Below are 16,192 nucleotides of genomic sequence, written 5' to 3'. Positions count from 1 at the left end.
CTTAGGTTTCTGGTGCTGAACCTCAGCTCAACTCAGATTTTGTGCTCGACTGAAGCTGGACCCAAATTCGGTGTTCGACCCCGTAATTTTTTCGCTGAGAAGCAAACTATATTTATAAATAATGTTTTCCAAACGGGTCAAAGAGTTGCTCAAATAGAGACCAAATCCGATACGGTAGGCCCCCTAGGTACGCAAAGATTACGGTGAAACAATTTTTTTGTCTAACTGGTCTACGAATAAAACTTGTCATTGCTTTAACTTTGTATCAGTCAGAGTTATTTTTTATGGCTGGTCGTCAACAGTTCCCGTTCTCATGTTTCAGGTGACAGATGGTCTAAGGACAACTGCACATTTTATTTTCTGAACACAGAAGCAGCTATTATTCAAAAACAACGTTGTACTCTTGTAACTTTATAGTCTCGCTCTATATAATTAAACTAAGGATAGCTCAAAAAGCTCTCACGATAATTTTGCCGTTATAACTGCTACGGATAAAAGTTAAGTAAAAGTGATTTTCCGAAGTACTCTGACTTCCTCTGCTTCAAATAGCCAGGCATCAAATATCAAATGTCGCAAAATCATCTCACCATTTGTCCGAATCACTGGAATTTGTTAGAACTTTGATTCGAGTTGAAGACTTAAACTTAGTATTATTAGAAAGTTTAACTGGTGATTGGTGATTCAAGTCACCAATACTGATATAAATGAATCTACAAGAAATGGTGCTGTGAATCAATACTCGGTTCAAACTGATGATTCTAGATAACTATTATTAGAGTTAGATTAATTGATGTAAAATCTTCCCAGCATGTATTAAATGATTATGATATCTCCGGAAGTGTGAATGAATTCTTAGAAAAATGCAAATGCATTCCATTTATGGTTCCCTTTGCGACTGACTTGCAAACAGAAGCAAACCATATTGGGTAACCCTTGCAACCCCCACTATAAATCATGGTGCTAAGATTAGTTTTGTATCTTGACTTTTTCACACTGATAATGGGTATATATACAGCTGATTTTTGAGTCCTTTTTCATCCAAAAATCAAATCACCATCGTGATCTAATAATCAGATCTCTCCTGTAAATCTCTAAATTCTACTGTAAAATATCATTCTTGTTATTCTCTCATTTTGAGAAATTAATTTTTTCTACTAAGTTAAAAACGCTTTTTATTCCGCTTGCGAAAACCCATAACCCAACAGAATTTGCTGGCGCCTCAGGGAAATATAACGAAAAAAAAATTTGTACTTTTTATACTTCAAAATGTTTCGATGTACAGAATATTCGATGACGTTTGTTTATTTGTTACTTTTCTCAGAACGCCAAAACCTCTCTGTCTTGACCTACAACATTCAAAACTGTACTTCAGAAAAATATAGAGGATCAATAAAACGAATTTTTTTTTGGAATTGATTGTAGACCCGGAGATCTTAAAACTGAACGTAATTGCTCTAAAACAATGATTCAACCAGGACGTTTTTTTAAACTGTTGATTAGCTGTCTTCATATGGCAGTTTTCTCCATACAGGTAGAGATGAGAGATACTGAGGAGTAGGTTTTTATGCTAAGGAAGAAATCATATATGAGATAGAGAAAGACACGAATAGCTACTATCAACAATCTTGACAAACAAGGGGAAAGAAATTCTATAACCACATTCTGATATAGACCAAGCTACTATTAATGAGATGAATTCATAGCCTAATGCAAGGAACACGTGATAAGAAACGAAAAAAAATCAAATCTTTATGTGTTGATCATAATTTTGTCTGTGGAAACAAAGTAATATCCGCCCAACGAAATATTTTCCCTTGCACAAATTTGCAATTGTTGAACGCTTTGAAAGGGGGGAAGAAAAATAACTTCAGACTCTGAAACAAGCATCGACTTTCACGCAAATATACATTTAAGTACGAATAGGGATAATGAGAACATTGAGCTCTTGTGTGAATTGTCCGCCCGGAAAAAAAATCGGACTCCTTTTGAAAAATAGTAAAACTTTTTAGAAGAAAAATTCTATCTGGAGCCGGTATTATCAATTTTGCGTTGATAATTCTGTATGTATCATGAGCAGCGAAAAGGCTCATTTCATTGCATTGAAAAACAAAGCTCTACATAAAAGTCTGCCGGAGCAGAAAACTGGGTTAAAAACTTTTGTCCGAAGAAGCTAGAAGATTATAAATACTTACGGAAAGCCAACCCAAACAGAAAAACAGAGGTAATTAGAACGAAAAAGAAAAGAATAGATTGAGTATAAAGTTAAAGGGATTACTAGAAGTAATGAAACACATCAAAAGCGTACTGGAATAGAATTCGAAAAGGAAAAACTTTTCTTCAATACCGAAATCCATTTTGAAAACGTAACAGAAACGGGTCTCAAAGTCAACTTTGTCAACATTTTTTTCCAGTTTGATTACACAAAATCGTTTAGCTTCCCACAAAATTAATCAGGTGATTTACATAACTCTACAAATCAAATCAACAACAAATGAAGGTTACTTTCCAAGCAATCAAAATTTAGCCGAATTCTTGGCCGTGCTTAAACTACAAATAGTGTTCGAGAACTATGGGCCTTTATAGCTTTTTCTACTTATTTCAGATGATGTTGAGATTGCCGTTTCAGTTGTCGAAAATAATTTCAATCTTGACAGTTGTTTTTGCAGAAACTCAAAAACTCAGTCTTGATATCAAGCAAAAGAATTAACAGAGATGCAGTTTCCGAGATTTTCAAACTAGGTATTCAAAACTGCAGTAATAAAAATTTCATCAGAATAAGTTTGCCAGTGACATCAAATTATGTCGAAAGTTGATGACAAAATAACGAAGAATAACCAAAACTGTCCAACGGAGTTCAAGAAATGGCAGCGAGCGATAAAGAATATTACTTCCGGATTTATTCTTAAATCTGGACATCAATATTGACGATTTCAGCTTTGAAATGGCTGATCAAATAATATTGATCATTCTGAATACATCGATCAAGTGTTTGGTTTTAGAGTAGATATGATCGATACACTATGATACGAGTAGTATATAATACCTCCGTAAAGAAAGGGGGGTTATCATTCGACTCTTAACCATAGGATAATAGGTAGTGGCGGTTAAGTGGGAATAGGATAGGCGGGATAAAATCTTTCCGCCGCTGTTTATATCCCTCTCCTATTCAATCTTTCCTTTTTGAGTCTTGCCGCTTTTGTTTCCCTTTAACTTTGCTTTCTGTCTCGCCGCTTGCTTTTGATTTCAAAACACTCAAACAAATTAAATTAAAACCAAATTTCACACTGCATGCCAAATCAATACTGGTTCAGTTTTGCGTGTCTCTCTCTGGGCAATTAAATTTAATTATGCACACTAATATCGCCTTGCAGTTTTGCACACTGGGCCCTCTGACTCGCTTTCACTTGCTTCTTCTGCCTCAAAATTAATGAACGGATTATCGGGCGTAGAGTTTTCTTCAAAACTGGCATCGAAATCAACGATATCGCTACTTTCAATATCCGAATCAATTATATTCTGAGCAGCGACAAAACCGGGGTCTGGTGGTTGCCATGTGTTGGAGCTTTGGGTGGTATCTGGAGAGGAATGTGGTACAACAAAACTGTTATCCCACTCTGGGCTAGAGCTCAAAAGTAAGTCGCTAAAATCGTCATAATCCCATTCCACATCGTCGTTATTCCAATCAATTTCATCGATAGCATAATCGACAACTTCATAATGGCCAAACGGGAGAGTTTTTATGCCATCGGGTAGTATATAGCGCTTGTTGTCAAAAGCTGACAGACAAATTTTGTTTGTAGTAACTGTCTGCAGCCTGTGGTGGTCGGACACAATCCTGGTGTTCTCTGAGCGCAGGTGGTTTCCAGTGCTGAGAGTGTTTAAGAAGTCGACATGGCGAAGATGTTGTTGTGCGGCCCTCGTCACCCCTTTTGCTGAAAGTTTTCGACAACCTAAAAAAAAGGATAGAGAAAAATTAGGTGCTATTATAATTACTAACCCCCTATGTAAATATAATACGATTTAACACCTTCCAGATGCCTATTAACCCAATACGAATTTTTATACAACAACTAACAATTTTGTTTTATGAGAGAATAAACTTACTTTTTGACAGGATGGAGTACAGCTTCGGCTTCAAACAGATAAAGTCAGTAATATAGTCGCCGGCGAATTCGTCCTTGTATTTGAGGACGACTCTTTTGTTAGTGGTATCGTAAAGAAAGTGATTGGGTGGGTAATTTGAGAAATCAAAATGACTTAATACTGACTGAGGCTTCTGCGATAACTCTGTATAAAAATCGTCGCTTTTTATCATATAAAGGAGACTATCTGTATCGCTGTAAAGAAGGCGACAATTAAAGTTGGGGCGCATGACATTGTAATGGAATGAGTACATGTGGAATTTTGCAAGATCTAATATAGTCGCTCCTACAATAGTGGGAGTGTTCCAATAAATGGACTTCGGCCGTGTGGTCAAGGCTGCTAAATTCTCCCCAAAGATCATATAGCGATCAAACTCAAATCTGGATATTATCTTCAGCGCATGCTCGGCATCTCGTGAGATTGTTATTTTATTTCTGCGTCTTTTCGATTCGTAGTTTTTACCATAGACTGCATTATTCATCAGTTTATAAAAGTTCTCTTCAAACTTGTTTGACGCATTTTGCCGCTTTTCACTATTTAGTGTAATGTATGGCGACAGCCAGTTTTCTTGTCGAAATTGAAGCACTCTGTGAACTTTCCTCATTACCAAGCCGAGTTGGACATAGAGTTTCAGCAGTTTGTAGTGGACCACGTATCTCTCTTTATCAAAGAACGTTTGCAGGAGTTTCTTTACTTTGGAAGATGGGAGACTGTGTTGTTCTTTTATTGCGATCTGGTAATCGCTCAACCACTCATTTTCAACCTCGTCTTTTGTGGGCGCCAGCGTAAAATCGCGATGCTCATCATGAAGGCTCGGCGGGTAAGAGATATCGACCTCTACAAAGTATCCAATGCTAGCGTCATCGGCGGCGTCCAAAATCTCTTGAAGTTGAATATCTGTGTTGAACGCAAAGTCGGCGAGCGGTAGTTTCTCTAATTGCATTACGCCACCATAAAGGTTATTAGCGTCGACACAGAAACCAAAACAGGATTCCTCCGTGCTATCGTAGTTGGGAATATAGGAGTTATTTGCAGTGAAGCGCCGACTTTCAAAGACAGATGTGACTCCACCGCGAATTGCGGGTTCAATCATGTCCAAGTGTTCGCGCTCAGTTAGTAACTCGACATTGGCTTTGCAGATTCTACGTGATGCTTCCTTAGCCATATTGGGTAGGGTGAAGAAGTGCATACAGTCCAGTTTATACGTATCGAAACTCAACTGTCGATGGAATTCGCAAACACATGCGAGTAGTGCACAGTCGAGCTTCAAGTATGAGTCATGATATTCCTGGAGTGTTCCACATTCCAGAATTTCCCACATCCTGCGTGCATGTTGTAAATTAGTCTCCGTTACCTTCACTGTCCCTCCGTCCAGAGTGTTATCCCACTTGCTCAGTGGTGGGAGACTGGTGTCACTGAACTTGGACCGACCAGTCACATAAGAGTAAGGGTAGTAGCCTTTCTGTTTAAGTAGCTGAAGGCTAGCATCAGATAATGTAGAAAACATTGCCCTCATTATTTCGAAACGGTCATCGGGTAAAATTTCAACAAGTTTCTCTAAAGAACTGTGCATCATCCTGATAGAGTCCATGAATCGAAGATATTCGTGAACTTTCACTGTTTTTCCCTTTTCCGTTACGAAAGTGTCAATAAGCACACCAAATGTCATTGACATGTATTTTTCGTCGGTGGCTGGTATAACGCTGATGGTTTTGGTTGGCTCGCAGTTGTTCAGTGCCAAGCAAATGTGATGTAAGTCATAATTTTGAATATTATGACCCACAACAGGGGTGAAATTGATATTTCGTCTCAAGCGATTGCATTCCTCATGTGCCCATCCCAAGAATTTACCACTGTAGTGGCAATGTTCCAGGTCAATTGTGTTCTCTGGATCTTCCGTTTCTGAAAACGATTTTTCACAAATCCAAGAGTGCTTAGCGTTAGACTTTCCCAAGTTTCGTCTATCGCCTTTGAAGAAAGGGTGCTTCCTTTTCTGCTGATAAATATCTCTGGCTAGTTTGTGAAGCATTTTGACAAAATTTGTCATGCAAGCAGGAGAACTGTCTACATGATGAAAGATTGGCTTTGATGAGTGGTGATCTATCACTGTTAGCGCAAAGCCACACGGTTCATGTATCTCCTTGACCTGTGTAAAGGCTTTATCACTTGGTCCCTTGCAAGAAGACACGGGTCGTAAGAAAGACTCGAAGTCAAAATAGATAACAAGAGGGACAAACCATGTAGCAGCCAAGTTCGTGAATTTGTATGAGTTGTTCAACCTTCACCAGGTTTGTAATGAGGACGTAGTGATGACGGTCACAGTCGTACAGCAAAAGTAAATCCATTACAAAATCTGAGCTCTATGACGGAATTTTCAGAGGGAAAAACTGGCCGTTATCGTATCCAAACACGTTTACCTGAACGTTGTTGAGTGTTTCAAATTGAGGAATGTCTGCAAAACCCATGGGCATAGTAAAATCGCCCAGAGGTTGATGCAGTCCTGGTTGATTGTATGTAGTTGGTGAAGTTTTGTCAGTTTGATATTTTCGATCAATTCTATCTAGATTTATTTGATGATACATGTGATAAGCGGCCACAAAACAATACCTGAAGCAATCTCGATCTTCGTGGTTCCTAACGTTGAGCAATCCTCTGCAGTTGGCAATTTTTGACGGCAACGCGATGTATGATGAACCAAGAATTGGTCTGAAACTTGCGAATTTGACGTCAACTTTGAGAACTTTTTCGAGTGTCCAACCACTCCCCAAAGAGTTGAATGTTGTCAATACGCTCATCATCTTCTCCACCATTTGCGAATACGCTTCGTCCGACAGTCCGTTTGCATAGACAGGAGTCATCAGAGAGTTTGCGTATATTTCAATACGGTCATCTTCTGGCATATCTGGCTCATCATACATAACTTTGACAAGCCGCAATTTTGCACACAGTTGAACTTTTTGAGGACCCTGGGTCAACTGCTCACTTATTAGAGTGTCTATTTTGGGTTTTTGTATCCGCATAAAGTTTTCGAGATCATTGGACTCTTCGGCCGCTGTTGACTCGAACGATCTCAGTAGTCCATGGAATGCATTTTCCAACGGAGTGTCTCGAGGCTGAAATTGTTCACCTAGGACGAGTAAGTGATGAACGGAAGTCATATGCTGTACGTAAAGATGGCAATCGTTGAATCCGAGTAGGCAGCTTTGACAGCAATTGGTGAATCGTTGGTATGCAGTTTTCATGTGTTCTTCGAGCAAAGAAATCTTCCGACAAGTAAACTCACATAATGAGCATTGATATACGGGTAAACCAATCTCATGAGGATGGAATTTATGCTCATGCCTGGAGCGATTTCCTTTTGTACTCAGAATAGAATCACAATAACGACACTGGAAACCCATTTTTGAATTGTCTAACTTTAGTAAGAACGAATTGTTAAACTCGAGTACGAACAGTTGAGCTAGAGAAACGAATGAACAAGAAATGGCTTCTCGGGTTTACAGTATTAGAGACTACAGTACTGCATAGGCGCCAAATTCGAAGTTTTGAAATGCTGTTTTCTGATTGGTCGGTTTTGGCGCATACCTTTATTTCGAAATTTTGTTACTTTTGAGTGAAAAAAGATGTGTTTTCAACTCTCCATTGCAATCGTATGCCAAAACATACCACCACAGGGAACCCTACCGAGTATTGCTGATCATCGTTTGTGTCAAAAAACTTTTTTTGAGAACCTGGAAAAACATGCTAATATTCAAAATTGTAATAAAAAGCGCTATTTTATGCATTTTCAATTACGGATGGTTAGAGTTGTCCTACTTTCTTAAGTGTGATGAGCAAAAATGCTCCCCGTGCCGAAAAACATAGGACCCATATAAAAAAATTGCTCAAAAATAAACAGAAAAAAAGTTTGTTTTTCTGTCAATCAAGTCATTAATTAACAATTACATGACAATTACATGACATAAACATGTGTCTTTTTTCTGAGGCCTTTTTTGATGACAGCTGTTATGAGATAATTTTACACTGAGGGCCCAATAAGTCCAAAAATTTGAAGAAAACCGATCTAACATCTTTCCTTAGGGTACTTCATACGCTAATTAATGCCAGATGTTAATGTGACATTAATTGCCAGATGTTTCGAAAATCGGTGAAGGAGCCGTTTTTTGATGATGATGCTTATGAGCAATAATGTCGGGCATCAAGCAGTGAGTACAAAACCGTTGCAAAAATTTGAATTTTTTTTTCAGTAATTAGTAATTAGGTTTATTAACCCTTAATTAGTCGCTAATTAGAGGCTAATTATCTCCATAACGGATGAGTAAAATTTGACGAGTGTGATGAGATGTTTTGTACTTTAGAGTATGCTGAGTCTTACTGTACAATCAGTTTCATCCCAAGTATTTTTTGGACCCTCTTTTTTGGGGTCAAAGGTCAGAGGTCATGTGTTAAAAAAATTTTTTTTTGAGTTTTTTTCGTTTTTTTTCAAACTAACATGCTCTTTTTTTTCAATTGATCCCCAAGTAACAAATGAGAGTTGATTCTAGTTTAAGCTGGAGAGGGCATCTACTGAATTAAGTGTCAAAAATTGACGTTTGAAATGCATTTTTTCGAAATATTTTCTTTGATTATTTTTTATTTTTTGAACAGTTCTTCGACTTATGAATTGAATTTGGAATTCAATCCATGCTACAGCTGTGGCATGGAGTTAACATGTCATTAGCGTCAAAACCGCATACTCTCACATATGGCTATATCTCTAAACTTTATGTTTAACATATATAATAATAACAAAAATTTTGCAGATTGGGAAAAATATTTCTGGATTTAATATTGAAAAATCTCACCACGTCATAGTAGTTGTAATAATTGAGTGTTTGTTAGGAAACAAATGTTTACGTCATAATGAAAATCTTTTCTGAACATGTTCGAACTTGATCAGTAGCAATGTTTTAATTTCTTTGACTCAGCAGATTTAAAGCTATAAAACAGATTTAAAAAGTTAAATTTAGCTTTTAAAAAGTTGAAATCACACATTCTTGAAACAAAATCAAGTTAGCATCTCACTATATAAAAGAGTTTTGTGGTGATCCATTAAGTTTAGTTTTCAAGTTAATCAAATAAGTCCATTAAAGTATTCTCAGGTAGCCGTTTCTTTGGTGCATTGCAAATCTTTGGCGTGTCTGTGACACCAAAAACACGTGCTGGTTCTGGTGTTTGAAATTGTGTAGCTGACAGTAAGGTTGTATCAAACTGGTTGTCACTGAACAGAGCCGTAGAATTGTTCTTGTGAATTCCCGCAAAGAGGGATGGACTAGATGTCGGTGTCAAACTGGGACTCGGATCAACTGCTGGTGTTACTGGCAAGCTGGCCGAATCCAATTGCGATTGATTTTCTGGGGAGCAAGGTGATGACTTTATGCCCCACATGTCAGCTAAGTTTTCGCAAGCCTGATAAGCCCCTAGCTGGTTTTCAAACAGAGGCACACAGTCGCAATCGTAACGAAACAAAATTCGTTTAACGTCGTCAGGTAATGACTCCATGCCAAGATGTTGAAATGTTGGCAAAGTTTTTGGAGGTAAATGTCCTCCTGATGTAATAAGACTGCAATCTGCTGGTTCTGTCTTCTCTGGTAAAGAAGCAATTGCGTTAATGAAAAGCTTGGGTATCAAGCAGTGCTGGTAAGTTTGCCAAACATCGCCTTGTCTCTTCTGTTGAATAAGCACAACAAAGTTTTCGAACACTGTCTGATAAACCACTGTTCGCTCCAAGGAAATTACAGATTCAGCAAGTATTTGAACGGACATAATTTTTGTACAAATTTTGAGAAAGAAATTAAAACCAATTTGATAGAAGACTGTTGGTAGGTGTTTGTCTGGTAACGAACTGTTGAAAGAAAGCAAAGTGCACTGGACGCAAGGTTTAAAGAAAATGAATAACTATTTTTAAAGTAATATTGCACAACGTGTAATTCAACAAATTATATCTGGGGTCAAATATGGTTTTAATTTTGGTAGTGTATGTGCTCTGATATATGCTCTAAATTTTGTTATTATACATGGGTCAATACACTTTATAATGTGTACTAACTCAGTTCTTATCCAGAGCGTATTTTATTATTAGCATTTCATTGTACGCTGGTGCATGTTTATTCTTATCAGAATTTCCTTACTGCTGTAGGTTCACTTGTGCTTTTTATTATATCACACACCCAGGGTCACATCTGTTCCAAGTTATAAACATATGGTCCGCATATAATTCCAATAAACAGTGTACACTGCACTGCTGTTCCAAATACACACCTAGGGTCACATCTGTTTTCTCTATAGAACCAAAACATGTGATCCGCATATAATATCAACAAACAGTGTACACTGCACTGCTTGTTCAAATACCCACCCAGGGTGGGTCACATTTGTGTTCTCAAAACATATGGTACGCATACAAGTAGGCCATAGGCGTACTTGAGCCTGTATTCACAAATCATTTGGATTTAATTAGGCAGTTTGACGACACTTGTTTAAACCCAACTTGCCGCCCCATTGAGTTGGAGTTTTACAAATTATAACACTTGAAAGTAATAAAACAAGTTGCACACTATGCCTTTCACGTCCACTAAAGACACAGAGTTTGGAGATTGTTATTTCGATATTTCCAAAACTGATAAGCGCTTAATCAGAACAACGCTGAAAACCTATGAAAGGACAGGGACATATGTATTTCTGAAATTGTTCAAAAAAGCAACAGACGATTACGAGTTTGAACAGAGAATTTCTCTAACTCTTGGAGAGTTTGAAAATTTGGTCAGCTCAGCTAGCAAAATACAAAACTCAGTGGCTGACCAGCTGTCAACAACAAAACCACCACTAGCGAAGAAACCAAAAATTCAAAAAGAAGTTGCCAACAACGATGGTTGAGGCGATGTTTGAGCGTTCTCCAAATTACTTTAAACAGTTTCAGAAACAGTTCAAATTTCTCATTCTTGAAGAAAAACCTAGATTTTCTATTGGAAATTTTTATGCAGTGTGTGCACATTTTGATTCCGAATTTTGCAATTTAGTAAACAGTCATTATCACGTTCTGATTGATACAACTACTTTTGAAAACGAAACAGTGAAACGATATCAGAGCTTTCCCGTGCCTTGTGTTTATACAGCTTTCAAATTCTTGTTTTGGACTGCACCAAACTTGGAGACTAATGGAGACGTTTTTACAAAACTCAAATTGACAATCGAATTCAACGGTTCGGGAGAAAAAACCAATTCACAGTCAGTGCGCAAACGACTGCCAGCTTTTGCTAACCACAACAATTTATCGAAAAGCAGCTCTGCAAAACAAACAAATGTCAATCTCAAACCGAGTGCCAAGATGCCAGTAGTTGCTCAAAAAACTATCTACAATGCCCGGCCTCCATCGAAACAAGTTCAAACTGATTTTGTTAATAGTGAAACTTTACGAAGAGTTGAAACAATTTAGTATGGTCCTCATTCTGGCGCTTTTTGTCAAATTATGGATATTTTTATGAGTGGATATGGAAAATTGAATATTGATTCTGATTTATTGAATGTTCGCTTTGTGTATGAAGAAAAAGTAAAGTTTTGAAAAAAAAATAAGTTTCTCAAGTTAGTGAGGTTAGAACATCATATGAAAAGCGAAACGAATCAATTCATTATCGCTAATATTTATAAGTTTTTGAGCATTGAAAACAAAATGAGCAAAATAAATACAAAAAAAACCACAAAGTTTAGAGTTTGCTCTTTGAATTGGTTGATTCTCCAAGAGTTGATAGATGTTGTGATTGCTGCCAACGGAAACGATTCTTTGATATAGGTGTTTGTACGATGAAATGGGCTGACCAAGGGGATCGGCAAACAAAAGTTAATTTTTTTTTCTGCATAATAGTAACCAGTGGCTGCCAATATTTTCAGCAGTTGCTGCATTAACAATAAGGAAGCTGTTTCTGTTCATTTTTTCCGGAAAGTTGTTGGCCGCAAACACACCATGGAATTTATACTTAAGAGTTTTGCAACCTTGGATTAAACCATTAATATCATCTTCATCCATCATTAATTTGTCAGAATGTGATTCTTTGATACTCTTCTTGCACTATCAACAAATATTGTGCTAGCTTTTTCGCCAATAATGAATATTTCTATATTGTTCGGTAAGGCCGCAGAAAATTTCAACTCAATAGAAATTGACGAATTTGTAAGCTCAGGATGAATAAAATCGTGGGATGCTTGTTGGGTGCTGGTCAAATCAAAAACCATTATGAAATGGTTTGGGTAATCTGTCAAACTTATTCCATGACCATTGTCGATGTAAGCTAAATCGGATATTGTGTTAAAGTAAAGACGTTTGTCATCACTTGTTGATATCGGACTGTCTGCCACAGGTAAACCGTTTCGATAAATATAAATCTGCTCAAGGTCGAGTTTGCGGAAATTAAATGGATTTTGTCTGTTGTTACCAAGAAACGCTTCGTTAGTGTTCAGACAAATTGCTAGTCTACGAATCGGTTCTCTGGCAAAAGTATCTTCTTGTTTCCAACTGTGGAGACCCGTTGAAGCCAGAAACGTTTTTGTTAGAGTCTCCAGGTAGGGATACGAAGCTGGACTTGCTAATAAAGTTTTTTCAATAGCCGATACAACATCATCGTTCAATGTCATCTTGCGCACATACAAATTAGCTTCGACAATTTCTACTTTGTAGTGCTTGGCAGCATTGTCAGACATTATAACAAAATCATCTATTGACCGTCTAAATGCAATGCGAAGTGTCACACCACTTAGCAAATGTCTGTCACAGGTGAAAAAGTCGACTGCAACTTTACCGTAGAATGTGCACTCAGCTGATTGCCTCACTAAGGCTTTCCTTCTGTTCACTTCCGCAGTTGACAGCGCTCCTGGATTTTTTTCGTAGGAGTAACCCTGACATGCCAACCAGGTGTTTTTTGCATCTTTGTTATGTGAAAATTCTGTTTCAATAAAACTTTTATGAGCATAGTTTCCGTTAGCGTTTGAAATTTTTAGTCCATTAGCAGACACTGTACAGTCAGAGAAGAGTGAATGTATCACATAATTGCAAAAATAGGGAGCATCTGTCTTCGTAACATTTGTTGCTGCTCCTGCGTCATATCTCAAATCAGCTTCTGATGACTGGACAATTTTAAATTTTACTTCCAAGAAAGTTTTCTGTAAGTCAATAAAATTATTTCGGTCACCGGCAACTTCAAATTCTAACATGGGTCCATTTGGACTGTAGACTGGGCCCAACTTTTGACAAAAACTACTATCGAAAGTTACTAAAAGAGAAGGTTTTTCGAATAAATCCAAAAAACTGTGAGTTGCTTCTGATGGTAACAAATTGGCGATCATCGTTCACTCTGGCAAAAAAATCTGACCGATTTCTTTTTGGAGCTCTGTGCGTTGAAATGTTTTTTTTTGCGTTTGTTGATCGCTTTCTGTGGCTTGACTCGACTTGACTTCTTCCGACGTGAAGTATTTTGTCAAGATCCCCAAGTCTGTTTTTTAACAGTTTTTGCGATTGTATTTTTAAACGCCTGTTTAGGAGATTTTTTGCTTCCGACTACATCCAAAATCTCTGGAACACTTTGTTTCAAAAGCTCTTTCCCGATACGCTTCGCTGTAGGCAAAATGAAACGACGTGCTAAAGGCAGCGCAACACGTCCAATGCCTGCAACTAGGGCTCCAAAACCACTTCCTCTTTGACGATAATGTCCAGAGAAGTGAGGCAAAGACGTTGCTTGATTCGCATAATAAGAATCCATTTTAGGAGGAAAATTTTTTGAAATGTAGTGTTAGAATAACTTTTCCAGTTCCCGAAAAGGGAACTAATTGTCCTGTTTCCGTTCTCAGTTCAATTGAAATCGATTGAATTGTGTTGGTTAGGAGCTTCTTATAGTCTAAATTTGTTAAAACTATCCGATGAGTTGGCTCAAGCTCACAAACACTACCGTTTTTCAGACGTTGTTTTGAATCAATGACTCGCAAAAGAGGAGCCTTAGTGTCACCAACGTATTGATATTCAATTATGTTAGTGTAGATGAAAATTAGATGCTTTCCAGCACAAAGATCAGCTGGGAACTCCCCATTATAAGCTTTCGTATCATCACTTTTCATAAACCTGTTTGCATTGGGAATCATTTTGTACCCAATATGTATTCCATTACGGTCAGGAATACCCTTAAATCCAATAATGCTCGGAATTTCCTCGCTGGGAAATGTAATTCCCTCATACTTGCCAAATAAAATTTCATATTTTCCAGAGCTCTTCAACTCTCTGAAAGAAAAATTGGGCAGTCCAATTGTTCGCTTAATTGTAGCAAGAAGTTGTGCCACTGTATCAAAGGTTCCTGGCATAAAACTAAATTGTTGTCCACTATAAGGTCTAGAAATAACATTAGTTCCCGAAGACATCTTTTGGGAATCATCATAGTCTTTTAAGTTGTACACACTTAGATTTCCGTTTACTATGTTTTCTATTTTTGTTGGGAATATGATTTTACTTAACGCCACTCTCCAATCACCTGCAAGTTGAATTTCGTCATCAAAAAAATTTCGAAATGATGCAAGTGTGTTTGAATCAAATATTTCCATTGAAGCGGATGAAACAACGTGAACTGTAAACTCGTCTTCAAACCGGTTGTTGGACATTTTCAACGAGTTGTAATTCTGGTTGATAAAATTTTCCTTGAGTTGGTTCTTTGTCTGTGTCGACTAAGGAGTATGTTGGTGGGCTTAATGTCGGTATTCCCGTTATTTCAAAGACTTCGTCTGTGAACGATTGCTTGTAACTTTTCCTGAATGCTTTATCTTTTTTAACTATTCTCACAAAGTCTCCATTGTAAAACTTGGGCTTCTGATTTGAGCTTGTTTGGACTGTCAATGAAACTAGTCGTGGCACATCTTTTTTTGTAACTTTGTTGGGAGCAATTTTAGTTACTCGATTGACTCTTGAATTGATTGTTTTCACAAATTGGTCTAATTGGTCAATGTAGCTATAGGTCCACTTTTCTTCGAGATACCGATGAATTATCTTTTTGAGAGATCTAATGTTCCTCTCTGCAAAAGCTGACTTTTTTTCACTGAAAGTTCTATATAACTGAATTCCGCGTTTGTTGCACCATTGTTTGAATTCTCCCAGAAATTCTGTGCCATCGTCAGCAAATACTTTTTCGGGCTGTTTGTTTTTGATCATCTTTTTGAATGCTTCAGCTGCTTCTGTTGCGTACTTTGTTTTTAATGGTTCCACTAGTAAATATCTTGACAAACAATCAACCGCTAGTAGGAGATACTTGATGTTGCGGTTATACTTTGCTAATTTATCAACGTGTGCCAAATCTAGAGACCAAATTTCGTTAATGTTTTATACAAAAATTTTAAGCCTAGGAAATTTTAATCGAATTGAACGGTACTTTGTGAAAGACGGCTTTGTCTCCAAATAGGACAGGACTTTGCCTATAGGGAGCTTGCTTTGAGTCTGTAGTCGTTTTATGCTTCCATACGAAGCTGGTCCTTTTGAATACAACTGATCCAATTTTTTTACTTCAGGAAAAGAAAGACCACATCTTCTGACTGGTCTCTTCTTTGTCTGACGTTTGGTCCGTTTCTTCTTTATATTTTTTTCGGGTTGGTTTTGAGCCACTGAGTCTTTCTCCAGTAGAAGAGAACTCTTGTTGACTGGGTTGTTCTCTACTTGGGAAAAATTCTTGTTCACTTTCAGACGAGGCTTCCAAGATTTGCTTGGCATGTGTATTTGCAACAAGATGAGGTGAGATATTAAGAGCAAATAAAATTTTTGAGTATTTTTCAATGTCAATTTTTTTAGTTGGTTGCTGTAGATTGTACAGAAATGTTGAAGCTTTGATGCCCAGTGTTTCTTTATTAACGTGAAGAACGTCGTTCGACTCTATTGTGACTGTTTCAGATTGGTTAATCAAGTCAAGAATGATTTTTGATCTTTTGATTTGGTTTTTATTCATAACTTCTAGCTCTATCATTATAGAGGTGTAATCGTCGCTTTTTCTTT

At 37.4% G+C, this 16,192-nt stretch overlaps 1 protein-coding gene across 1 annotated transcript in view; it reads right to left on the bottom strand.

Annotated features, from left to right (window-relative positions):
• The window catches only part of LOC142358508 (large ribosomal subunit protein uL23m-like), a 486,669-nt gene that overhangs the window by 380,121 nt on the left and 90,356 nt on the right, over positions 1–16,192 (bottom strand). The window lies entirely within an intron of this gene.

This window comes from Convolutriloba macropyga, chromosome 2 (assembly GCF_964194025.1).
Source record: "Convolutriloba macropyga chromosome 2, txConMacr16.3, whole genome shotgun sequence".
Classification (NCBI taxonomy): domain Eukaryota; kingdom Metazoa; phylum Xenacoelomorpha; order Acoela; family Convolutidae; genus Convolutriloba; species Convolutriloba macropyga.
Note: the sequence above shows the minus strand (reverse complement) of the source record. Positions and strands in the feature narration are given on the sequence as shown.